This window comes from Polyodon spathula, chromosome 18, assembly GCF_017654505.1.
Source record: "Polyodon spathula isolate WHYD16114869_AA chromosome 18, ASM1765450v1, whole genome shotgun sequence".
Classification (NCBI taxonomy): domain Eukaryota; kingdom Metazoa; phylum Chordata; class Actinopteri; order Acipenseriformes; family Polyodontidae; genus Polyodon; species Polyodon spathula.
The window spans coordinates 32382442-32409766 of NC_054551.1; the positions used below are offsets into that span (position 1 = coordinate 32382442).

The 27325-nt window shown below is 39.3% G+C and overlaps 1 pseudogene; it reads right to left on the reverse strand.

Annotated features, from left to right (window-relative positions):
* LOC121330687 overlaps positions 1-27325 on the reverse strand; it is a 248659-nt pseudogene that overhangs the window by 118274 nt on the left and 103060 nt on the right.

The window sequence follows — 27325 nt, forward strand, 5'->3', positions numbered from 1 at the left end:
CTTACCTCAAAAAATGTTGAGGTAAGCAATGGGTGCACAACAATACGTCCCTGACAATAATAATAATAATAATAATAATAATAATAATAATAATAATAAATACTAATAATAATAATATGAACTAACAGTAGTCAAGCACAGTACTGCAGAAAGGACAAGATTAGACAGAATAAAATTGAATCGTAACAGAAAAATTGCAATAAAGGTGCAATACAGATTCTAACTCCTTTCATGTCTTCAGTGTATATAAATTGCTCATTTATAGACATATCAATGGCCGTTGCTGTTTTGTAATTCAGTGTTATTCTGTCTAAAACACCAATTCTAAAAATGAACACACAATAGGTAGATACTAATACATTCTCGCAACCTTAAGTAGTTCTGCTTTTTAACTAGTAAAACGTGTGCTTTCAGTAAAAGGGTTAGAATGTGTACGCTTAAAACAGCAAACCGTTTTTTTTTTTCCTGAATTGAATGTCCAGCAATGCACCATAAGAAAACTGTAACTCTTTTGCAACTGTAAGTTTCAAGAGCTGTGAAACATTATTTCTAACATTATGTACATCCTGCTGTTCATCATTGTGAACTGAAGCACTCTCCATTGCCTGATGAAGTTTCTATTTTAATTCTTCTTTTTTTTTTTAACAGGTTTTGTAACAGCGGTTCGCAAACTACAGTTGCGGAGACACTGCAGACCGAACAACTCATTTTGACCACTAGCGTTATTAAACTCAGTTTTCCTGAAAATCTGTCTTTAACTTTCCCTTCACTGACATTGCTTATTTGTGCTGTTGTATCACTAAAGCTGTATCTAAGCCTCTTGTCTAATCTATATATTAGTCAGTGGTGTGTGACACATTTTTTTTTGCCAAAATACCCTTTGTATTTATTTTAAAATTTGATTTTTTTTATTCCATTTTATTTTTACAATGAAAAAGTGACCCACACTTAATTTTTGTAACAATTAGTGTGTGAATCACTCAGAAAACACTGATTTCTGTTTGTTTGAATTAAAATGTCATCAACATAATAGGCTCTCTATTTTTTTTTTTTATTGTTTTATGAATGAGCATGAAATCGCCTTGGTGCTCTTGGGTTGGATTTATGTTTTGCCTTTTTGCCCCTTAGAACTGCCTTGGTGCCCTTGAATCTTCACGACCAACAAAGGCAACATTGCCTTGCCCTTTGTGACCTTAACTTCATGCCCTGAAATTGGATAAGAAAAAATGGGTAAGACTAACAAATTGACTTTGTAAAAGGAGAAAGTCAAACAGACAGACTTTTAAAATGAATAATAGTGTTTTCAGTAAAGAAAAAAAAGCCTGTTTGACCAAGCTTCATACAGTTTGAGCTCTACTTTGTGCAAGTGAGTGTGTAACCCCTGGCAGTGCCTCTCCCTCTCCCAACTTTTTCAATGCTTTCCCCTGGCTTTTCTGACAGCCACAAACATTTCTGCTACATTCCTTTTGTGCTTTGAGCCCCCTTTGCCGGCTCTATTCCCACTATAATGAAAAGGATCCGCAACCCCTTTCAATTTTCCAAAACCTCGGCCAGCTGCCGTTAAAAGCAATCGAGCCAGTGAATGGAAGCACTATATCACAATATACCTCCACAGCAGCTCTGGAGATGAGAGTCATTGTGCCTTTCAAAAACAGAGCCAGCACCGATCTAAACAGCAGCTGCTCATTTACAAGGGAACCCATTCCCAGTAAAAAAAAAAAAAAAAAAAAAAGTTAAAAGCTCACAAATTCTTCAATTTCTTTAATTTCTTTTAGTAGCTGAAGGAAAAACTATCCCTTTCTGTAGCTAGAGAGCCATACAGATAGTTTAAAAGAAGTCTTGAACACAAACGAGTTAGCTGGGCAGGTGGATGCAAATGCCTGTCAACATTACAGACTTAGCTTTTGAATTTTGGTTGTTGGCTAACACTTGTTTTCAGTCAGAGCAATGAAAGGATGTTATTTTGAGTGTATAAGTTGGAATTTAAAAAGTACAGGGTTTGGACAAGAAATACAGACACCTGCTATGACACTATCAAATTGAGTGCAGGATGACACTGATTCAAGCACGTCGTGTTTACAGTGTTCTGGAGGGATACAAGATCCTTCCTCATGTAACAAGGTGAGAGGTGGGGCGTTCATTGCATTTGTGGTTATAGAGCTTTTAACCTCATCTCCTCTCACCGAAGAGAACCCATAAAGACAGTGTATTACATAACACTGCCTGTTATGCTAACGGAATTAAACTGAGGTTGGCACGGGTTGTAATAAAGTTGGATCTCCAGAATGACCCATCATTTTGCAACAGTTTCTCATCAAACATCCGCTTGCAGTCTGGGATAGGGAAGTACCTGACAATCAATCATCTACTATAAGCCCTCCATCAAAGAGAAAAGTTTGTTTACTACAGGAAACATGTCATAATTCAACTAAATCAGTCATCTACAGTGATCTTATTTGCAGCACAACTTGTGCAATATACACTTCTGTGCAAAAGTCTTAGACATGTTGCATTTTTCTACTTTGGTGCATTATGATCATCAACAATTTACTCAAAGCCTCCACTAGTGTTTTCTACTATTACAACAACCTTGACTTGCATAAAGAAGGAAAAACATTGAGTGAAATAGCTCGCATCACTTGATTTTCAAGGTGTGGTATCCGAAGCATAATCAACAAGTATAGAGAAACATTATCTGTAATTAACAAACCCAGGGCTGGAAGACCCAGAAAGCTGTCTAACAAGGATGAGCAACACTTGAAGATAAAATCATTAAGGAATAGAAAGAACTGGCAGAATGCACAGGTGTCGACGTCAAATCAACTGTACAAGGATGTGTTGCAGTAAGAATACCTCTTCAGAAAGGGGAACAAGACTAAAAGATACACAAGAACACAGAAATTGGACTATGGTCAAAGGTGCTTTGGGCTGTTAATGGATGGACAACGACAACTTTTGCACAGCAGTGTGTGTGTGTGTGTGTGTGTGTATATATATATATATATATATATATATATATATATATATATATATATATATATATATATATATATATCCCTTATATAAAATGAAACCCTTTTTTTCAATGATCCAAGCAGCAAGAACCATTTTTTTTCAATGGAAATTAGCCCTTTTAGAACGATCATTTTTACAAAATCTACCCGGATAAAACAATCTCGGTAGTGACTGACACTGAACTTTCTCCAGTGTGAACATGTTATTCTCTCAGTGAAAACAAAGACCTTGCTAGGCTAATTCGAAGATAAGGCTGATTCACAGATAACCTATTGTTCTGCCGTATGCAACCACTGCCATCTTCACGCAAACTGCAACCATGGCAACAGGCGTGAGGCGATAACAAGATTGAAACAGAGTGCATTGAGAAAAAAAAATATGAAGCAATCTATGCTGGATATGTTTTTCAAGAGAAAGGGCACGTTATTATTGTATTCAGCATGTAAGTGTACTTTTTATTTCTTTCATGTCTGTACTTGTGGCAGAGCAAAGCTGTGCCATTTAGAAATTGGCAGGGATGGGGTTAATTTCTCCTACCTGCCTGGGTTTATTATGTTCAGGTGGCTGGGGTTGATTAGTTGATTAAATGATTAACTTAATTAATGATCAATCAGCGCCCAGCCACCTGACATAAAAGGAGGCCTCTGCTGGTCATTTGGGAAGAGGAGCTGAGGAAGCAGGTTGGTGTGGGGTTTTTTTGGTGTGTGAATTTTTTTTTTAATTTTGATAAATCCAGTGAAGGCATTGCCCAGCCTGGAAATTGTTATTTTTGTAAGTTTTGCTTTTTGTGTTTAAATCTCTTTGTTTTGGCCCTTGTGCCCTTTCATTTTTTGTGTTTATTTATAATAAAATAGTTATTTTCTTGAACTACAGACTGTTTCTGGGCCTCTATCCACTCGCCAGCCTGCCACAGTACTGTTTTCTTTTAAATATACAGTTTAAATGTTGATCAATGTTATGTGAACTACTGTATAAAGATGTTCAATTCAATTTGGACATTTCTTCATCATTCTGATACAGAAAATTACCAAACCCTATTATTGTGAACAACCTAATATAATGAACGTTTCTCCAGGTACCAGGAGGGTTCGTTATATATGGTTTTGCCCAACCCCTGTACAGAAGGGTTATGCAAAATAAATAAATACATTTCTGGAATTCCATTTCTTGGATTCCATTCCTAAATCAATTTGGCTGCCCCAGACAACCACCATTTTTAAATCAAGACTAAAAACATTTTTATTTAGTAATTTAGAATACCTTGATCTAAGCTGTATTGCTGCTCTATGCAATGGTTACTGTAGTATAAAACCTCAGTTTATTTATTATTTTATCTTGTTGCCTTCATTGCTTAATAACTGATCATGGAGGCAGTGAAGGCAACGGCAGTTCGGGACAGACATGGTCAATTAATGTTATTACAATTTCTTGCTATATAACTAAAATATTGCTTGTGCAGATCTTAAATTTTACATATATATTAAAGGTACTTTAAAAATATGTAATGTAATGATATTGACTGGGTTTGAACTAGAGTCTTTGAGTTAGCTGCTTGCATATCCTTTTCTAATCCACTGAGCCACTCTGCCAACAATGGTTTGGTACAGACATCTTTTATTTATTTTTTGTTCATGCCTAACTATGTTTCTCAACCATTTACAATAAATTAAGTTTCCCTGAAAGTGAATTTCAAGCTCTGCTGGTTTTGGAAGTTGAGTAATTCGGTTTTCATTAATTTTCTTACAAATGATCTACAGTAGGGCTGTTCTTCAGCCAGGGTGTCAAACATTGGGCTTGCTACAGAATGCAATTATGCTGTCAGAAAAAAAAGTGTATTTTGACTTATTAAAAAAAAAAAAAAAAAACTCTGAACGCTTTCAGAAAACGGTATCTTTTTTTCTTTTCTCTCTGCTGGGAGATTGCATTGACAGCACTCTGCTTGCAAATCTTCAGGCCACGCCATCATTTAAAAGCATGCTTTGTAAATATTCATTAGGTAGGTGGAAGACAGAAGGCTGTACATTGCTCTGTGTCTGAGTGGACGGTTTAGGTCTAATAATCAGAGCTAGTGTGGGTGCTGGGCTGCAGTGTCGAGGGTACAGAGTACAAGGCATTGGCTTTGCTGGGAGTGTCCCAATGTGAGATCAGACTTAACCACCATCTCCCCAAGAGGTGCAATATATAAAAGGAACTGTACATACTAAGCCTGTTACTCATGAGAGCGCTGGCTTTAAACCCAGAGACTGAGCATCATTAGTTGTAAAAGATGTGAAGAATTTCTCCATTCCTCAAATTCATATACAATTTGTGTGTCGCTCAATGCTTTTTCATTGTTGCAGCATTTTCTTGAATTTGAAGAATTTTTTTCTTCCTCCTCAAGTCGGTGATGGCAGTTACAGGAGTCATGCGACAACTGTAAATAACAAAACTGTATACTTCTGTAGTCTTACTTAGCTAAACATTTACTAATTATAAATACTTCATTAACAGGTTTATTATTAAGGTATAAGACGATTATTCAATACTAAAGTTTGCCGCTATGTTACAGCAAACAGCTACATTCGTTTAACATTGGTGTATAATGCATCACACTTTTAAAATTAAACTGTGTTACCCCTGTGTATTAAAATAAGACCCTTTTTTGTCTGTATACTGCATTGTACCATAGTTTAAAATTCTTTTCACTCTGGCATTGGGTTTCATTTTACAGGTAACACCTACAGTGCTGATATTAGCAGAATACAAAGTAACAACTTTCTTTAATATGTATTTTCTAAAACAATACAGGACACTACAGGGGGGCCACATTGGATCCTTGTTTCATAGTCGTCTGAGAGGGGGCCGACAAAAGCCCAGTGCTGCTTTGCCAGTGCATACAAACATACCACGATTCTGAAATACCTCCTTCAAATCAGATGGGACTCCCATACCGGCAGACACACAGGAACTGCCAGAAACATTTATCATAAAACTGGCCCTGGAAGCAGGTGATCGCCACATGTTGAGTCAGCACAAAGAGTGCACCACTGCTTTAGCAGACAGAACGGATAATGTCCTTCTGTCACAAGGCATTGCATGCAGCTCACTTTGTTTTCCAAGTCCTTCAACACAACGTAAGCTGCTCTAAAGACACTTTGTAGATGCTCCCCATCTGTCTATTAAGTTTTAATACGAAACAATATAAAGCCTGGCTGCCGACAAATGCACGTTTTTCTTGGTTTCAGAAGTTACACTGCCTCCCAGTCCATCGGGTGTAACCATTTGGCCTCCCATTCCCACAGTTCTGTCCATGAGGCTACACAGGCTCCCAGTCTTCTTCTTTAACAACCAAGCCACACTGCAGCCACACCTCTTAACCACAGTACTGCCACCCAGGCCCTTTGCCTTTCAGCTCTAATCACTAGGCCACACTGCCTCCCAGTCCACAGCTCTAAGCACTGGGTCACACTACCTCCCAATCCCTCAGCTGAACCACTAAGCCACATTATGTACATCCCTGCCCCTCAAGTACAACCACTAGTCCATACTGTACACCAGTCCCTGGGTTCTAACCACCACAAGGCTACACTGCATCTCAGTCCTCAGCTCTGAGCTAGCAATGCACATGGACTGTGACCAAGAGGTCAGCCTGTTTTCAGAATGACACTATTTCCTTGGTCTACTCACTAACAGATCACGTTGGCACGTTGCTCAGTTAAGCTACCTGCTCCAAGGTTCAGACAGGGGTGACAAGCACTACCTGATTTCCCCAGAGACAGGAGTCCAATCAGATTAACGCACACCTTTCTTTTCATGAGGATCAGTGAATTTAAACATAATTGCAGCCTTTTTTGTGAGAGCTTAAAAGGCCCTTTAAACTGATATACACTCCACCACTGCAGCTTCTGGAGACATGTCTTTTTTTTTTTTAAATGTGTGTTAGCGAGAGATGCAGATTATAATGAAGTTGATTTTAACAGGGGACAGTGCAATAGGAGTTAAAGTTTAACAGCTTTCGTGAGAGTCTGAGAATAGGGCGATGAAGTGTCTCATTCAGTGGCTGCATCACTGTGCTGAAGCACACAGCTATTCAACATGTGGACAACAGACCTCCTTGTGATGACAACAAGCATGTCTGTGCCATTCATCCACTGTCATGACAGTAAATACAACACAGGAGCTATAAGCAATATGAAAAAGTAGATCACCAAATACGAAAACATGAAAATATGTAAGTTTGACAGATGGAGTGACAAAAAGCCTCCATACACATCCACAGATTACAATAATCACTCAAGACGGTCCTTCACATGTTCATTATAAATGAAAAAGCAGTTCTCTACATGAGAGTTGAAGGGGCAGATACACAGGCTCTATTAACCTCTACATCACAACTTGGATATGCAGATCTCTAGATGTACTTTGTCCATTTGTCCTTCTTTTGCACTCTCTGACAAACACTTCTTCTTCCTCTTTATATGAACAGCGGGGAATGTACCAGTAAATAATAAATAGAGGACATTATATATCCTTCATTCTGTGTACGAACCCTACAAAAACAACAACAAAGGCTGCCACTGTTGCAACTCAACCTGTTTGTGCAGCCGTCCAATGGAGAATACAGCAAAGAGTTCTTTAATAGCTTATCCCTGTAGCAAGTTTCTCTGCTGTAAAAACTGAAACAGTCTACACCTTTGCACCTGCACCTTTGTGTCTGTATATATTTCTTCAAAGAAGAAATATATACAGACAAAGGTGCACACTAAAGGAAAGGAAGACATAGTAAGTAGGGGAGTGGAAAAGGTAAAAAGATCAGGAAAGAAACAAAGACAAAGGGAAAGTGAGAAAGGAGGACGAGACAAAGAACCGATGAGAAAGAAGAGAGAGATGAGATAGTGGTAAAAAGCCCCCCCCCTCCCGCCCCGTTTTTACATACAGGAATACAATCTGATTGAGATGCTATTGGGGGGGGGGGGGGGGGGGGGGGGGGGGGGGAGTGACAACACATCAATCATCAATATGCAGTTTAAGTGTTTGTTATTATCCCAGCAGAGCAATTATAGCAGCCTTACCCCATTAAAGAAACAGTTATGATCCATTCTTGAGATGCCAGCATGACACATTTAAGTTTGCTTTTAATGCTGTTCAGAGGATGGAACCAGCAAAGTCAGAATACTCAGAGAGTATATAGCATACGCCTTTGCTCTCAACAGGTTATCCATTGCAGTAATGCTACCAGTTCAATACCAGGGTGCACTGAAACAACAGTGTTCTGCAAACCCTGTGGTCTGCTAATGGGTCTGTTCATTATAATAGCAGATATTTTTCTAACTTTTCTGAAAAGGTCCTAGACCGCAAAACATAAAAGGATAAATAAAAAACCGACAACCACAACAGAAGATTTTCACTATTACCCATAACAAAACACACAAATCCCAGCGAGGCCATGAGGAGAAGCAATAGATACAAAAGCACCTGCACTTTTAGACATTAAAAGCACTTCCACACTCATTCAATCTAATTAAATCACTTCCTATTGCATCTACCATATGTGCAGTAGCAAGCAGTGTATCCTGAAATACATTTTTCAATGATGAATGTGTAATTACTTTTTTTATTATATATGTAGCAATGATGAATGTGTATATATATAATTATTATATATATATATATATATATATATATATATCTATATATAAAGATTTCTAAAGCTGCAGTGCAACAGTCAAGTTTAATGTAAAATTTTACCTTGGCTACTTTATTTTCCATAGTTTACCTATCTGTGCACTGTTGGTTTTCTAGTTAGTTTACACACCCTAAAATTAATTCAGTCACACAAACCTCCTCCGTCCTGCAAGCTTTCTTCCACTCAGAACTAAACAGACATGGTCCTATTACTTCTTGAAGCTTAAGGAGGTCACTGTATATAAATAATAATAATAATAATAATAATAGGACCTACGAGCTCTGTTGTACTGCAGCTCTGGGTTACAATGGTGTTTTTGTTACGCTGATAATTTTTTACCTATAGAGCTGACTAGAAATATTAAATAAATATATTAAAAGCGCTCTTAAGTAATCATAAAGTATTTCTAGCTTTGTAACATTAACAGGGCTTGTTCTCTTTTCAGAAAATATGAGACTTTCACAACAGCTTTGCAAATGGCTCCCTCTCTGTGTTAAATGATCTCTGATTTCCAACACATTTTACAAAGTGGTTAAATGTTTCAGGTCTTTATGTCTGTCCCAGTTTGAGTTTTGAGTTACAGAGCATACACTACAACAACATTAACTTTTTATGGGCCCACATTAAACCAAATAACATTGTGAGCTTCAATTATTTCTACTCTGAAAACTCCTCTACCTGTATATAATTGCTTTAAAAGCTCAGCACACATGCAACGGCGTGGGATGCTCCTGCACTCACCACACTGAGTCCCAGCAGATCCCTCTGGAAATAGTCCAGATTCCTCCTCTCCAGGCTGTCCGGATAGTGCCAAAGGCGTGAGTAGGTGTCTGGGTAGCAGTACACAAACTGGTACACGTCACCTTCCTTGTCAAAGCAGAATGCAAAGGACATCACGTAGTTCTTGCGGTGGTCTGGACACCGGTAGTAGTACACAGTAGGCGTTTGAGTGCGTGACTGGGATATGCTGGTTTTGCCAGGTGTGTTTTTAGGCGATAGCTACAGGTGGAGGTAACAGTCTTTCAAGGCTCCCAAGTACACACAATGCTATCTCTAGTTATTGCTTTTGTATGATTAGTGTTTTAAGGTCCTGGATTTTAACAAATTCAATGTCAGCTGTGCTTCTGCTCCATGTTTCACAGACTCAGACATTCTCCTCAGTGACATGTGCTGCCAATGGAACCCTTATTATCCAAACTGAGCAAGGTTAACGCAGGATAACAGGATTTGGAATCCCAATACAAATCGTGATTCTATGGGTCATACTGGATGCCTTTGCTGTAGGTTCTTCCCCCCAACTTCCCTACACGAATTAGAGGGTGGTGATCATTGAGAAATGGTCATGTATCCCTCCAGAACAATTTAAACACCATGCAGACTTGTCAGTGCTGTCCTCGTTGCCCATGGTCATCTTGCACACTTTTGTCAGTATTAGGACACATGTTTCCATTTTATTTTTATCTCTGTGCCATGTATACAAGCCAAAATGTCAGGCTTTTTATTGCCAAACATGTGCCATCCCTTTAGTAGAAAAGTGTGTTTCTACACAGAGGTAATACAGCTTATACAACACTTCACTGGGCAGGCGCCGGTACGTTTCAGAGCACATGTGAGGGTACATGCGGAAATCATGTTTTTTGGCTTAGAAGATATGTTCGAGAGCAGTGATTTTGGACATAGCAGTATGGCACTACACAGATGTTTGGGTGCATACAGATTATTATACAATGATCAAATACATTCAGAACAGCAAGGTGGGATAGTTTATGTTTTATCTAGTTTATGTTTCTTATCTTTTATGTAGTGATTGATTTCACTGCATCTCAAGCACTGTTGCTTAAACTAGATATTATACTCCCTCTGTTGGTTTGTCCTGTGATTACAAAACATTTCACTACATGTATTCAAGTTCATACACTTACACCTGTTAGAGTTCTCAAATTGTGCAATTTCTGCGATTCATTTTATTAGGATCATGTATTTATATTTAAACACACTAGCTATCAAGACCACACGTTTGTTTTTTTTTCCCTCAGGAAAAAAGAGTAAAGCACCAGAAAATGAAATGATGATGCACAATATATTGGCTGAAAGCATTCTTACCCTGACATGTATTCTCTTAAATTATATCAGGCTCTGGGAATGTCTCGGGCAAAACCAGATACGGATAATAGGTATACAACTTGAAATAGCATTTCAAACTAATCTGTACCTGTTGAAGAAGTGTTTTAATTATGACAGTTTGTATGACATGGATAAGTAACACAACTCAAACAGAGCAGAATAATATGTCACCATGATTCCCTCAAGAATAGTGAATTCCCACACCAAATGTCAATCAGACGAGCAGTGAGATAATTCACTAGTCTTTCATCTCTGGAGCCCTGGGCTTTTTAACCCTGAGTGAACCACCACACAGTCTGGCACAATTCAACACCAATGGCAGTACAGGACGATACTAATGCCGAGATACTAAAAAAAAACAAAATAATAATAATCATGAAGTCTGGTGTTTGCTATATTCTTCTGAAGATTAGCTTTCTGTGAACCTTCATCTCAGGTGTTTACATTCTGAATTGCATGAAAGGTAAAACAAGCAGACAGACAAATGTTTCAGCTGAGTTTTTGTTAGCTTTATTTCAAAATTCATGATTGAGTGTTTGACGTAATGGATGAGGCTTAACTATGGAATAATGTAGTCAGTCACCTAGAAATTTCAGCAAGCAAAACTGAACTGGAGTGGGCTGTGTTGTGTGTTATGCTGCCGTTACAGATTCTGACCCTGTTGGTGAGATCAGGTGTGGTTAAAATCTTTACAACCATGAGTGCAGATAGGCCTGGCTCTTTTTCATATGGGTTAAGATGCTCGCTTGCAGTGTTTGGGGTCACTATCAGTTCAAAGAGGTGGGAGGGGAATGTTTGGTGGTAAATACTAGCATGCACCTGACGATAACCATTGCCATTGTCCCTCAACTTTCATGGGAACTAAATTATTTCAAAGAAGAAACATATACAGACACAAAGCTGTAGACAAAAGAAAGACAGAGTAAGTAGGGGATTGGAAAAGGTAAAAGATCAGGAAAGAAACAAAGACAAAGGGAAAGTGAGAAAGGAGGACGAGACAAAGAACTGATGACCCCCCCCCCCCCCCCCTGTTTTTACATGCAGGAATTATGTTAGATTGAGACGCGATATTGGGGGGGGGGGGGCTGAGCTTGTCTGATAAGGAGGAGGGGGTCACTCTGCTTTTTAAATTAACCTCGTTGTCCCGGGCCGGTCCCTATTGTTCTCTTCCTGGCACCGTTGGGCGCTGAAAGGACACCCACACCATGTAAAGCCAGATGCTGCGGTTAATCCATTACAAAAATTAAAATTAAACCCAATTACTTGAGCTTAGCTTTACAGCCAAGCAAAAGAACAGCAATAAAAAAAAATGAGAACAGTACTGATTGTCCCCTTTGGTAGAGGACAGAGACGGCTCCTACCTATGCGTTTGTGTCAGTGGAATACTAATGCAGATCACAGGATACAGGAATGTGAGAACGGGAGTCTAGCCACATGTCTTTTTTTTTTTTTCATACCCTGAAACATAAAAATCTCTTATCAAGTATCTGCAGAACCAACGAGTCGCAGACTCCAGAGGATATGATTTCCCCAGCTAGCTCCAGCCAGAGAATGCATTAAGATGCTAATAATGACAATGCTTTTTCACAGTGTTTATTTTAACTGTCTTTGAGGTTCTGAACCTTAGTTCCCCCATACATAATACACCTTTTTTTTTCCATGTATTAATTTTTTGGATTCCCTTTTTTTAGATTTTCTGAATCATCCAGCTCAAGGCATTGGTGTTTCATTTTACTTCAGAAATCTATTTTAAAATATATTTTTTCTCCTAAAGGTGGTTTAGAGCTGTGGGTTTGAGATAAATATAAATATAAATAAATACAAATACAAATAAAATAAATATATACATCTTGTATGTTATGTACTGTACTTCCATTCCCTATGTAGTTTTCAAAAAAGCACGTTATGGCAATGTATATTCATCTGGTGCCATGCTAGCCTAAAGAAAGTTCTTAGTTTGCATGTCGTACCTTCGAGTAATCTGTTTCATTACCTAGGTTATATGGCACCAGTGTCTTTGAGGTCCAAACATGGTTTGTGTGGAAACAGGTGTTGTCGTCCAGCGTTGAAGGTTTCTTTGATGTAAGCAACTGTTGCATGCCTGTTGCTTGACCACATACATTTACAATATACCATATTGGGGAATTACGATAACTGGAGAAGACAAATGGCAAGCGTAATGTCAATGCAAAACTACACTTGATTGTGGGACACCACATTTCTTAAATAGCCAATCTGGGGGCTCCCGAGTGGCACATCAAGTAAAGGCACTCCACATGGAGTGGAGGATGAGCCCCATAGCCTGGAGATCACCACTTCAAATCCAGGCTATGTCACAGCTGACCATGACCAGGAGTTCCTAGGGGGCAGCACACAATTGGTCCACAGTGCAAAAAAAGGCAGATTGACAGGAACATGTTCCAGCCACCATTTCCTGAGTCACCTGGGGGTTGCAGTGGTGAACTGGGATAAAAATAATAATTGGGCATTCCAAACTGGGGAGAAAGCCAGGGTAAGAACCAATGGCAACAATAAAATAAAAATAAAAAAAACCTTTCTTGCACATACATCATAGCATTAAGCAATGGATCTAAAACACTTGTGCACCCCTATTGCCTGTCAGGCATCAGCAGGAGACACCCAGCAGCTAAAGGTTAATGAAATGATGTGACATTCTTATTGGGATTTTATTTTTCTTTTGTATGCGTGCTTGTTTTTGGATTACACTCATGAGCAGCTTTGTGTTGTGCAGTTTGACCTTGCTGGCTTGCTGAACGTGTCTCTGCTATTGATTTTAATTACCCAAATGAAATTTACTGCTTGCCATCGCAGAGCTGTTCACTGTTATTGGCCAAAGAAAACAGTTTGGCTGCTTCCCCTGAGAAACAGAAAAGAAAAAGGCTGCAGTTTTTAAAGCTCTGCACTTGTTTTAGTTTTTTTTTTAAAAGGTTGCAAATAATTTATCTTATCTAAATTAGTCTGATTTGTGCTTTTGAAAGATCGTTAACTATTATACTCTATTACATTATTTTAGCATAGGCCTCTAATATTATGTTGCTTTATGGTATCCTCACTTCCTGTGATGCAGGTCAGACACAATCCTGTGGTCAGGAGTGAGGCTGTGGGGACCATGCTAATGAGGGAGGACTGCAGTGTGTCACAACACATATTGGAGGGTTGTGTACAGCATGTTTCTATCATCATACGATTATGAGGTTTCGTCTGATTTCTTGTCGATTAAAGCAAGGATTCTTAAATGCTTTCCGTGACAGTATCATTTTCTGGGACTTTCCTCATGTGGTAGGTCAGCTGGTACTGTAGTTATTTGTATTAAACTTTTTTTTTTTTTTTTATAAAACAATTTCAAAAGATAATTATAATTATGATAATCTGATTCCTTAAAGCAAAACATCAGACTAATTTTGAGGCTACAATGCAGAGGTGTGATTTGAATACTGTTAATGGTCAGGATACTGAGGGCTAAAAAAAATAAAAATAGGAAAACAGGTAAAAAAAATACTAGTTCACAAATAAACCGACCAGCTGAAGAACAAATGCCTCCCAGGTAGTCTCGCAACATGTCATTTACTGTCACAACAAAAAAATAACAGGACTACAACTATGTTTGAAGAGTTTGCATCATCGTTTTATGAGCGTGTTTGCTACAATGCTGACAGTAAATGAAATAAAGAAAGATCCAATTCAGTACAGTTGCTGTACAGTCCCGCTCAAGCAGTCCTGCCGGTGTCACACTTGTCTCAGAGACACAATACTTCTGACGCAGACTGTCTGCTTACGCACAGCTCTGTTCATCCTTTTTACCCCAGCCCCGCATATATGCATGGAGCCAAATGAGGGGCTATTAACTGTCAACATTAAACTGGCATATGGATTGGTTCAGACACATTCATGAGGCATTCACATTTGGTTGATAAATTCATTGATACATAGCAATTATGGAAAAATGTGATACAAACAGGATTTTTTCCGGTTGCGGATTGGATTGTAGATTGCAGATGAAACTGGATGAGACTGAGTTTACCTACTGCTTTTGTGTTGCAGTTGGAAATGTGACATTGGGATGGCACTCACAAATACTTCCCTGTGAAACGAGGGACCACTCATTCCATCACAAGAACAAATGCATGATTTTATTTTTGTTTTTGTACAGCTGCTTTCAGTACATTGCCTTGTGTGTCATAGAGGGTTAACGTACTGATGTCATGTAGAAATGGTGGTTAAGACTTAGATGAACACACATCTTGGGTATTATCACATTAGAACTAAGTGCTTCACAGACCACAACCTGCAGGCTCTTAGATCTTAAATCACAGAGTCATTAGACCTGCAACTGGAGCCCAAGTGTAATGGAAGGAAGCTGTGCTGGGTTGTATATTCCATTCCATCTCTTTAATGGGGCCTGTTTGCTTTATAAAACTAAGAGAGCTGTTGCAGGAGATCAGCCAACACACCGGCAGCTCGGAAGGATCACGGTCCAAAAGATTTTAGTGGAGATCTGGGGGGTTCTTAAAAGAAGTATGGTGTCAGGACAGGGGGAAATTCGAAACAGCTTTCCCTGAATTGAATGTTTGCATTGGCAGCACATACTTTTTTTTTTTTTTTTTTTTTTTTTAATATTTATTCATTTTTGCTTGAAGGAGATCTTTGAGATATTAAAGGGTGTCCTTTAGACATCAACAACATCATAACTGGGAAATTAACACAAAAACACTACTACTGAGTTTCTAGTTGTCTCAATCTCTAATGTTTCCACAGTCACAGGAACTGAAACATATCTCTATGCTTGCATGGTGCAAGTGAGTTTATAATGGGTAGTAACTGCTTTCTGCTACAGCACATCACTCTCTGTCGACTGAAATGCACTATGCTGCTGTAATACTGAATGAAATGCAAAACTTTGTTACCCCAACCTGACTGTTTTCTGGTGCTCTACTCACTTTCAAAAGGGGAATAAATTCCACCAACTTCATGAGTTACTGGCTACTGAAGGAAGAATTATGCAGAGGAATGGATGACAACAAATAAGGGAAAAGATGATGAAATTATCTCCAAAGGTAATGTAATTACCTTTATCTCCAGAATTAATACAATTACACATTATCTCCATTAAAAAAAAGAAAAAAACACTTGAAAACATGTTTTCTGAGAAAATAAACCATGCTTACCCCTGCTGGTATTATCGGTCAGATTTATTTGGCAAATTTTGCTGTACTTTTGTTTTATTGCTTGCTTTTGAAGCTTTCAAAGTAAAAAGTAGACATCAGGCAAGGACCAACTGTATGTTGTTTCATCATAGTTTTCACAGCATTCACAATCTTTTCTCCTTTCAGAAAAAAAGGTGAACAATCTTGAATTCTTCACACAAGTCTTCAGAATAAACAAGACATTTTTGTAATAAAGGCACGTCCCTATATTACTTTAGGAAGTTTGAAATGATTCATTCACTTTCTGCTTTTTTCTAGGCAGATATTATTTGGCTGGTGGAAGTTGAGAAAGGTTCAATGCATACAGCTTAGCACTTGCTGATGGATTGTGCATTTCTTTTTGGAGACTTTACAGTCGAGTACACTCACCGCGATGCAATCAACGGCATTGCTTTTTGGTTACTGTTAAGTGATGCTGTATTAGGATTGAGCTTTTGGTGTCTGTGGCACTTCCACCGATTTAGACAACATGGGAATGATCACCTGGCACAGGTAAACCTAGCCTCCAGATGCTTTGCAACTTGCACCTGTTATTTTCAAGATTTTCCAATCAAAATACTTGATCAAGTTTCCTTTCCATTCATATGCAGAAAAGGAAGACTGATTGATCAGGTCAGAGCAAAGAGATGATTGTGGAGATGGGAGGCGGGGAAGCATTTTAGCCTTGCACAGGTGTTGGGGCACAATGATTCATTTATGGGTCTCAGTACATGTATCACCACTAATATGCTTCCCCAAGGCTTGTATAAAGTATTCCTATGTCTGTGAGGCAGTCTGGAGCTATGCTGTGCAGAGTCACTTAGGTCATGACAAAAACTCCCAAGGAATCATTTCATGACTCCCAGACAGCCATTGGACCATAAGCCAAACCTACCAACTATACCGTGCACTCAAACACCTTTTAAAATACATGTTCAAAGTTACATCCTAGTGCTGTTCGTCTCTGCGTGTGTGTGTGTGTGTGTGTGTGTGTGTGTGTGTGTAGAGGATTGCATTACTCTTGCACTAAGCCCCATGTGTCAGCAAGGATGCAAGTTTTTAGGGGGGTTCTGAATAAACAGATGTGACTGAGGCTTATTGTGACTGATCTCACAATAAACAGGCTGCCTCTCTCAAACTCCAACGGATGCTTTACAGGACTGAGCTGACTGATTTAACTGTTTTGGGAAATATATTCAGAGTATTTCCAGGAGCTCAGAGTAACCAGGAAAAGAGTGACAACTGAAAGTCACTTCCTTGGTATCCAAGTAAAAAATATCCTCCTTACAACCACATCAAGAACGTCTCTAGACTATGAAAGCCATGTATTGAAAGGTATACTATATTGAAACCCAACAGTGCTGTTTGCGACACTAAGCTGACAACCATGAGCTTTATAACCTGCATGTGTAGTTGTTCTTTTTTTGTAGAACAGAAGCTTCTTTCATAGCTCGAACCCCATTTTCTGATAGTACGATCGATTCCTCTTCAGTAGTTCCACTTCAAAGGAGCGCTAACCAAGGGTTTCAAATCTAATTTCTCTGTTGTTAAAGCCCTTTGGTTTGTTGCTTGCTTTTTTTTTTACTGGAATATTTAGACATATCAAAGACAACAGCATTTTTTTAAAAAAAAAAAAAAAAAAAAAAAAAAAAAAAAAAAAGCTGATTATTTTAAATGACACAATAACCCGAAACTGCTCACCTATTGTTTTTTTAAATGACATGTTATGAATTTCTTGTTACTGCAAAAAAAAAAAAAAACTTTCGTAATTGTGAATTGCATAAAAGCTTAGTGGTAGACAGCACTGCATTTAAGGTAAGAGTCACTAAATTAATTTATAAGCTTTCAGTCCTTTGGAAAGTACTGGAAGCTGGAGGAATAAGTAGAGCTGCATTTCCAAGTTCAAAAGCACCCTGAGCCACAGCCAAAATGAACTTGATGGTCACAGGCAGCAAATACAAAAACAAACATAGTAATTTGCCCTATCTTATTACAGATCTTTTTGGAAATCCACCTGCTATTTCTCTTACTCACTGGCGGCACGGTATCCTTGACTCTTGTTTAAATTGTTTGAAATCAAGACACAGTGTGTCAGTAAAAGGATGCAAATGCTGACAAATGTAGAGAATAAAAATATATTAAAAATCAAACAGGTAGAAGGAATGAAAAAAGGACTGACATTTCCTACATCTATCCCTGACATTTCCCAAGACTGTTGTATTAATACAAGTGAAATCAGAATGAAACAGCAGCAGCTTGTGGTATTTAGCTAAAAAAATATATATATATTACAATTACAATGCAATTCGCAAGCAACATTACCGTAGGTTTAGCAGAAAATCCTTACTACCGTAAAATACCTCAAATGACCAACATGACCTGACATGCATTCTGTAATATATAAAAGTTGCATTTTCCAGTCAGCTAGATTTGCTATGTGTAAGACAGTAGACCATTGATTTTCACCCCAACTTTTAGAGACAGTACGAAATTAAAACATCTTGCAGACTTGTCAAGTCAAATCAGTTTCTGGCTGTCTATGGTGGACCTACACCATTCACAGTGTTAATGCAGGTGATTTTGGTCTGACAGGCAATAGCATTTATTTTATCGTATAAAAGGGTGTATTTTTTTTTGTTCTATGTAAGGATTAATGTGTTGTTGGTGAGTTATGATGTATATAAAGAATGCTCCACAAACATGCTTTGAGTACCACAGTGAGGATGCAAGTGGAACACAAGACCCCAGAGGGGTTGCATTTGCTATGTACACCCTTCCTCAAACAGAGACAGACTAAACAAGACTCAACAGACAAAAAGCTTTATATATATCCACAAAGTGATACTCTCCATAATGTATGCTAAATGCTAAACAGGCAGCAACAGTAGCCAATGGGGAAGAGGATGGCATAGCTGGGACCTTATGAAAACCTACTGACAGAATTTAAACTCACTTTTCTTAAGAAACACCTAACCAAACTGAATTCACCAAGGCATTCTTCTTTAAAAAAGCAGACTTTAAATGAAGCGTGAGACACAGGTTTGTGAAAAGGGCCGACTGCTTCCCCTGATCCCCCTCTGTGTTAGGTCTTACTTCAGTTTACACTGTGATAAACATGGCAAATACGCAACATAGCCTTATAATAAATACACATCTGCACTGGTATTATATCTGGACTTGGGTCAATGCTGAGGTTTACTGGCATGTTTATCTATCTGTGAAGAGTCAGAGGCGGAGGTGATGCCTGGGAGGTCTCCCTGTGTGGTTTCACACATGCTGAAGAGCGTGATGGCAGTCCCACTGTGCACTAGGCGCCAGTGTAATTAGTGGAGAGCAGTTGATGATTGCGTTTCAGGCAGTGCGGCGCCACAGCTCCCCATGGGGCACAGGGACAGGTGTTCTGGGCTAATCTGGTCTGTCTGCGTGATGTCAGCTAGCTGGGGAGGAGGCGTACGAGGTGGGGGGCAATTAAGGAGAGTATAGGAGATGTGATGAATACAGGTACAATAAGTACGGGGAAATGGATGGATGAGAAAGATAGGGCGGGCAGGAAGCAGCTGTGGGGGGGAACAGGGTGTGCCATGCTGGCTGTCAAGGGGACGACTGTGAATATTGAGTGAAACTGAACAGGTAGATTTACACTCAAACATATGATGTAATGTTGCTGTCTACTGGATTGTTTTTAACGTTATCACAAAAGTTTTCATTCACACATCCTTGACCATAAATCACCTAATAAAGATGAACTCGTTCAAACACCTAATAAAGATGAACCCGTTCAACCACCTCATCAGTTCTTTTTCAATGAAAACCGTCACAAGGCCGATCAAATGTTGAATGGAAATAACTGTTTGCCTTTGCAGCTTTGTAGCTGGGAATCCCATGGGGATTAACAGTGGTAACATTAAGTGGGATCACTGGAATAACACTCCTGCAGGTTGGGGAGACAAAAATCAACGGGGGCTGTTTAACCCTTACAGAAGCCCAAAAATTCAGCAGCAACAACCCATCCCATACCATAATCACTCTCTGTAAAGAAGTGTACAAGAAATGAGACCATATACCAGGAAAATAAGGAAATCCATTATTTAAAAGAGAAAAGTAGACAGTGAAAAAGATAGACAGGGAAGGAAAATGGAGGCTAGTGATAGAAAAAGAAACACAGAGGACTTGTAATCCCCCCCTATTATCTGTGCTCAAGGTGAGCCATCAGGGACTAAGCTTACCAGCAGAGAAGGGGTGAGCTAGGAGACAGCAAGAGATCTCTGCCATAAATTAATCACAGTCCCAACCGCTGATTCCCAGCACAGGCTTCTCCTGAGACAGCCTAGCGCCAGCCTGTCGCCAGCCTCCTCTCCCCCAAGGTTCATGCTAGCAGCTTTTAGGGGACCAGCACTCTTAATTACAGACTAGCAGGCACATTTGCCTAATGTGGCCTGTGTGTGTGTGTGTGTGTGTGTGTGTGTGTGTGTGTGTGTGTGGAAAGTAGTTGCGTGAGATCAGACACTATGGGGAGATATTTCAAAGGGGGGGGCTTGTAGTGCAGTGACCTATGCACACTTGTGTACGTCTGGGCATGCCAGTATTCAGCAAGGACCTAAAACCTCATCTTCAACATGTTGTTTGGTAAGAAAGGATATCTGGTTTATTTGTTCAGTGTTCAGTCTGGGAAATGTAAAAGTCAGTCTGAGAAGTGTCCAAACTTCTTGAATGAGAGTCGACATCACACTTAACTCTTTGCCAAGAGATCAGCAATTTCATTAACTACTTAGGGTCCAATCCAAATTAATGTTTTAGCTGGGAAAATGCACCTGAAATACAACGTGACTGATTTAACTAAAAAAGCTTGTTACCCCCCAGGGTAGCTTGTTGATCCGTAAAAATCCTAACAATCCTAGGAGCTCAATAAAGAGGTACTAATCATCACATGGGTTTGTTATGAAACATGGTGACTACTGCAAATGAGAACTTCTCAATTATTACCATCATCCCCACTTTATTAGCCTGTATCCTTCCAGAAAGGTACTAAAAAGATGCTGGCAATTAGCTGCTCCTTCCAGCAACTAACACCCCGTTCACACTACCTGAATAGAGAGTACTGTCCACTGACCAACATCACCAAATAGCAAGCTAGGTCTTAGTGAATTGGGCAGCTAATGTTTCAGCTACTGCCCTAATCAGTGAGTCTATTTGACATACTTCTGGGTCGTAACATTTTCAATGGATTATCACCTTGAAAGTAGCCATTGTCAAGTGCAGTAATGTTGGGTGGACTTGGGCCACAGTGATTAAATAAGTACTGAAAATGTAATTTGAAGAAGCTTTAATCCAACTACAGATCACACTTTGTATTTTTTTATTGTAAGTATTCTTTTATTCAGTATTACTAAAACAGAAACCATAACATTTCAAGGAGAACTCTTCACCTACTCCCAGAAGCAAGAAAAACGAGCTAAGAGTATTGACTCTTAACAAAGTACGTGCCAGTCTTAATATCCATGAGAATGGGATGTAGACAAATGGAAACATGGGAATTAGACAGTTAAACATAGAAAATTGATTTCAAATGTATGTTAAGGTTATATATTCCCCTTGGTCTTGCTTTAGTAACAGAGCAGAATAGTTTGCCTCTTTCTGGTAGGAGCCCAGCAAAGTCTATGCTTTAATGAAGAAACCTGGGTAACAGGATCAGTGCTTCATGTGCTGTTTATTTTCAACAGACCACAAGTAATTGTTTTTACTTCCCATTTACTGTATGTAGGGTGCTGTACATTCTAGTATATCACTGAAGTACTATAAATAAGTAGACACGTTTTGTCTACACGGCTCAACACACTGCTGATAGTGTTATCCGAAACAATCCACTTGACTGAATAAATTGGTATGCAAACAGCATTCCTGACATGTATTTTGTAATATATAAAAGATGCATCTCCCTGTTGCTAGTTGGTTTCACTCACGCCAGCAGCAGAGCTGACAGACTTCGATAGCAGGTTGATAGTAGGCACTTGGTTGTTATATCCCAAGACTGCACAAATTACCATGCAAGAAACAGACTCACTGAATCAGTGCTACCCTGGCTGCCCATTGCGAGACGACACCCTTTGACAGTGTTATGGAAAGTGTTTCTAATTTGGTCTATAAATATAGAATAAATGTATGTCTTCTCCATATGGCACCAGCTATCTCTACAGAACACTCAGTGATGCATCACTGATTCCATCCCTTAACATTCCCTGCCTTGTCCCTGAAACTGCCAAATTCAGCGCCAAACAGTCTTCAGCACGACAGGGTTGGCATTCGTCATATAGGGAACAGGACTAGAGCCAGCTACACACAACTCGTGTATTTGAAGATATTTACACAGGGTAGCTGTTTGAAAACTCGTTTCCAAGATGATTCTAGCCCTGGAGACTCTTGTGATAAACACACAGTATACTACTCAATTAATACTGCTGCAACCGCTAGTACTACTTCTAGTAAGATTACTTCTTCAACTACTGTCACTATTAATACTTACACTACTCTAGATATGATGTTGAAGTCAAAGTTGGCTGTCTTAATGTTGAAATGCTAATAGGGGCTGGAGATAATCATCCCAATAAACCGTGGAAATTGTGTGTGTCTCCTTCCTTCATTTCCCACTGTACGCTACAGCATTGTAAGTCATTTTGGAACAAAAATCCCAACATTCGTTAAAGGCAAAACACCTAATTATGAACCCCCCGACAAACACATTATAACGGGAGAGTACTGTGTGTGTGTGTGTATATATATATACATACACAGTGCCTATAGAGAGTCTACACCCCCTTGAACTTTGCAGAGTTTTATGCATTTAAATGAGGATTTTTTTTTCCACTTGTCTACACGCCATACTCCACACTGTTAAGGGGAAAACAGTTTTTATTGAGAGAAAGATTATATATTAAAAATACAAAACTGAAAGATCATAATTGGATAAGTCTCCACCCCCCCCTGAGTTAATACTTGGTGGAAGCACCTTTGGCAGCAATTACAGCTGTGAGTCTATTGTGATAGGTCTCTACCAACTTTGCACACCAAGATTTGGCAATATTTGACCATTCTTCTTTACAAAACTGTTCAAGCTCTGTCAAGTTCCTTGGGGAGCATTGATGGACAACAATCTTCAAGCCATGCCACAAATTTTCGATTGAATTTAGGTCGGGGCTCTGATTGGGCCACTCAATGACATTTACCTTTTTGTTCTTTAGCCACTCCAGTGTAGCTATGGCTGTGTGCTTTGTGTTGTTGTCATGCTGAAAGGTGAACTTCCATCCCAGTTTCAGCTTTCTTGCTGAGGGCAGCAGGTTTTCCTGAAGGACTTCTCTGCACTTTGCTCCATTCATTTTCCCTTCTATCCTGACAAGTGCCCCAGTTCCTGCCGATGAGAAACATCCCCATAACATGATGCTGATGATGACATCATGATGACACCACTATGCTTCACAGCTGGTGTTCTTTGGATGATGCGCTGTGTTGAGTGCGCTGTGTTTTTTTGCATACTTCAAAAATGGGATTCAAGGTGGGCTTTCTTGAGTAATGGCTTCCTTCTTACCACCCTACAATACAGGCAAGATTTGTCGAGTGCTTGGGATATTGCTGTCACATGCACACTTTGACCAGTCTTGGCCATAAAAGCCTGTAGCTCTTGCAATGTTGCCATTGGCCTTTTGGTAGCCTCTCTGATCAGTCTCCTTCTTGCTTGGTTATCCAGTTTGGAGGGACGGCTTTGGTGCCATACACTTTCCACTTCTTAATAATCGTCTTGACCGTGCTCCAAGGGATATTCAAGGCCTTTGATATTTTTTATACCCATCTCCTGATCTGTGCCTTTCAAAAACTTTGTCCCGGAGTTCTTTTGAAAGCGCCTTGGTGTTTATGGTTTTTGCTTTGAAATGCACTACCCAGCAGAGGGAACCTACAGGAACTGTTGAATTTATCCTGAAATCATGTGAATCAATACAATTTAACACAGGTGGAGGCCTGGTGGTGTGTGATTTTGAAGGCAATTGGTTACATCTTAGCTAATTTAGGATTGCTATTACAAGGGGGGTGGACACTTATCCAACAAAGCTATTACAGTTTTTATTTTTTATTATTTTTCTACAAATTTCTAGAATTTTTTTCACTTGGAAGTTGTGGGGTAGGATGCGTAGATAAATGAAAAAAAACACCCAACTATTTTAATGTGTTTTGATTCCAAGCTATAAGGCAACAAAAGGTGAAACATTATGATATATTATATATATATATATATATATATATATATATATATATATATATATATATATATATATATATATATACCACCACACTACAGAACTTATTCATTTTTTGACATTGTTATTAACAGGGTTCTTTGTGTCTGGACTAATATCTTTACTTGGCACAGAACAGCAACCCCACCCCTCACTCTAGTGCTGCCCGACCACATTACCCCTGGCACTTAGCTAGGTAGTGGCAAGCAGGCACATTATACAGAAATCAGCTGGCTTCTCTATGTCCAAAACCTGTGCAGAGTGGCTGATGCCCAGTGGGAGGGGGTGATGGGAAGGGGTGCAGTCAGGCACTTGCGCTCCCAAACAGCAAATGCTGTCAATTACCTTCTCCACCGCCACCACAGCCCAGGGAAGGCACAAGGCCACACCACTTAGAGCCTCGGCACAGCCAGCAAAACCAAATCAGAGAAAAAAGCTGCCTTTCATTTGCATTGAAATGCCCCAATCAATCAGTCATTTACTAGACAAGAAAAAGAAACAACAGCTCAATCAGGAACAAAGGCAGCCCCTCGCCGTGGCTTGCAGATGAGGCTGTGATCTGAGATTGGCTAACTGCTTCAGGTAGGGCACCCCCCCTCCCCTCCCTTCATTACTTACTGCGATTTAAAAAAACATTATCCAACCCACACTTAGATATTTCAAATTTTGCAGTCCAGATCTATATGTTATCATATAGGTGTTTTCTCTTAGATTACAATAACAGTTTGTGTTTTTATAACGCTTTAGCAAAGATGTGTTAAAATCTGACACATACAGCACTTTTCTTAACTTTGAAACAACTTACCACACAACACACAGCCTTCACTTTTCAGAGGAAATGTGGACTGGTAAATATAGCTGAAGTTTCTCTGCCCTTTTTTCATGGAAGCCGATGCAGAGACTAGGGGAGGTGGCCCCCTAATCCCTCTTCAGGCTGCTTGCTTCAGAACGGTCTTAGTGTGACCACGTTCCTCAGCTCCAGTGAAACTGCTGACTCCACTGCTGAGCAGAGCCAGCACAATCCTGTATTATACATGGTAAAGGTGGAGCAAAGGGCCAGGGAAGGTTAATTTTCTCATTACAAACCTTTAAAGCATTTACGCACCGGGTAATCCATGGCAGTAGTATCGTAGCAGTGCTCTTTTGTATCAGAACCAATGTGCTCCAAATCTGTTGGCATTGATAGTAATAAAAGGCCCTGTAGTACGGTAGATTGAAAATAACATTTCACAATGATTGTTTTTTTGTATTCATTTAAAATAACTATTGGTGGATGGATAGTTTATCAGATTAAAACAAAAGTCTGCGGGTCAGATTATCGCCCTATTCCCCATATTGCAAAAAAAGACAAATCGATCGAGTGGTTGCCACAGTACAAACCTAGTCTTTATTGCAGATTGCAAAAGCAGAAATTGATCCATTATGCTATGAAGGTGAAACATTTAACTTGATAGAGCTTCTGCATGTCATTTCGCTGAGGATTTTCCTATTCAAATGAAGCAATGTCACATTTCCAAAGGAGCAAGCAGGGGATGCACAGTGCTGTGAATCATTGCACCCCTCAGCTAGGAATCGGAGACGGAGACCTGCTGTATTTCTGTGATTGCATCAGCCTCCTCATTCATAGTCACAAAGATCACCTGCCACAGCATATTATATATACTCCTGAAAAAATGTAAATGATAAGCTACCTTTTTTTTTAATTTTTTTTTTTTTTATTTACTTCAGCATGATAGTCAATTTAAAATCGGATTCATTCTGAAATCTTCTATCTGTGCAATGCAGTACTCCCTTTGAAGGGAAATAATTTAATTGATTCAGGGCACTTACAATTATTCAAAGTAACACCTGCCCCCAAAGGTCTTCAATTACATTAAGTTTAGTACAATAACCACATTTTAACTGGCATATTGTTCTGGAAGATTTGTGATCTGAAATAATTCTAAACAAACCAACATTATAGGTACAGATAATAAGCCAACAGTTCTGAAAAGGTGTATCCCTAGCATGTATTCTGGTGTGTGTGTGTATACTATACACACACACACACACACACACACACACTGGCGAGAAAAAGTTTGTGAAATTTCAAACCTAAAATGCTATTAGATCTTAATGTAAGTCCTAATAATAGATAACCTGATTAAACAAACTACACAAAAACATGATACTTTTTAAACATTTATTTATCCACAAATGATTCAACATTCAATATCCATGTGTGAAAAAGTATGTGAACCTTTAGATTAGTAACTGGTGGCACCCCCTTGAGCAGGAATGACTTCAACTAAGCATTTCCTGTAACTGTTGGAGAGTCTCTCACATCGGTGTTGAGGAATTTTGGACCATTCCTCCTTGCAGAACTGCTTCAACTCTGTGACGTTTGAGGGATCTGTGCATGGACAGCTTGTTTCCATTTCGATGGGGTTTAGGTCCGGACTTTGACTAGGCCATTCTAAAACGCGGAATTTCTTCTTCTGCAGCCATTCTTCTGTAGATCTGCTTGTATGTTTAGGATCATTGTCTTGCTGCATGACCCACTTTTGGTTCAGCTTCAGCTCACGGACGGATGGCCTGACATTCTCCTCTAGAATCTTCTGATAAAATGCAGAATTCATGGTTGTGTCAATGATGGCAAGCCGTCCAGGTCCTGAGGCAGCAAAGCAGCCCCAAACCATCACACTCCCACCAACATGCTTGACTACTAGGAGGTTCTTCTGTTCGAACGCAGTGTTTGGTTTTTGCCAAACATAACGTTTCTCACTGAGGCCAAAAAGTTCTACATTTGACTTGTCTGTCCAGAGAACATTGTTCCAGAAGTCTTGTGGATCATCTATGTGCTCTTTGGCGAACTTCAGGACGGGCAGCAATGTTCTTTTTAGAGAGCAGTGGTTTCCTCCTGGCTATCCTTCCATGAACATCATTCACGAACACTCATATTATAGCCCAGGCGAGAGTGACCTGCAGATCCTTGGATGTTACTCTGGGGTTCTTTGTGACTTCCTTGATGACTTTCCAGTTTGTTCTTGGAGAGG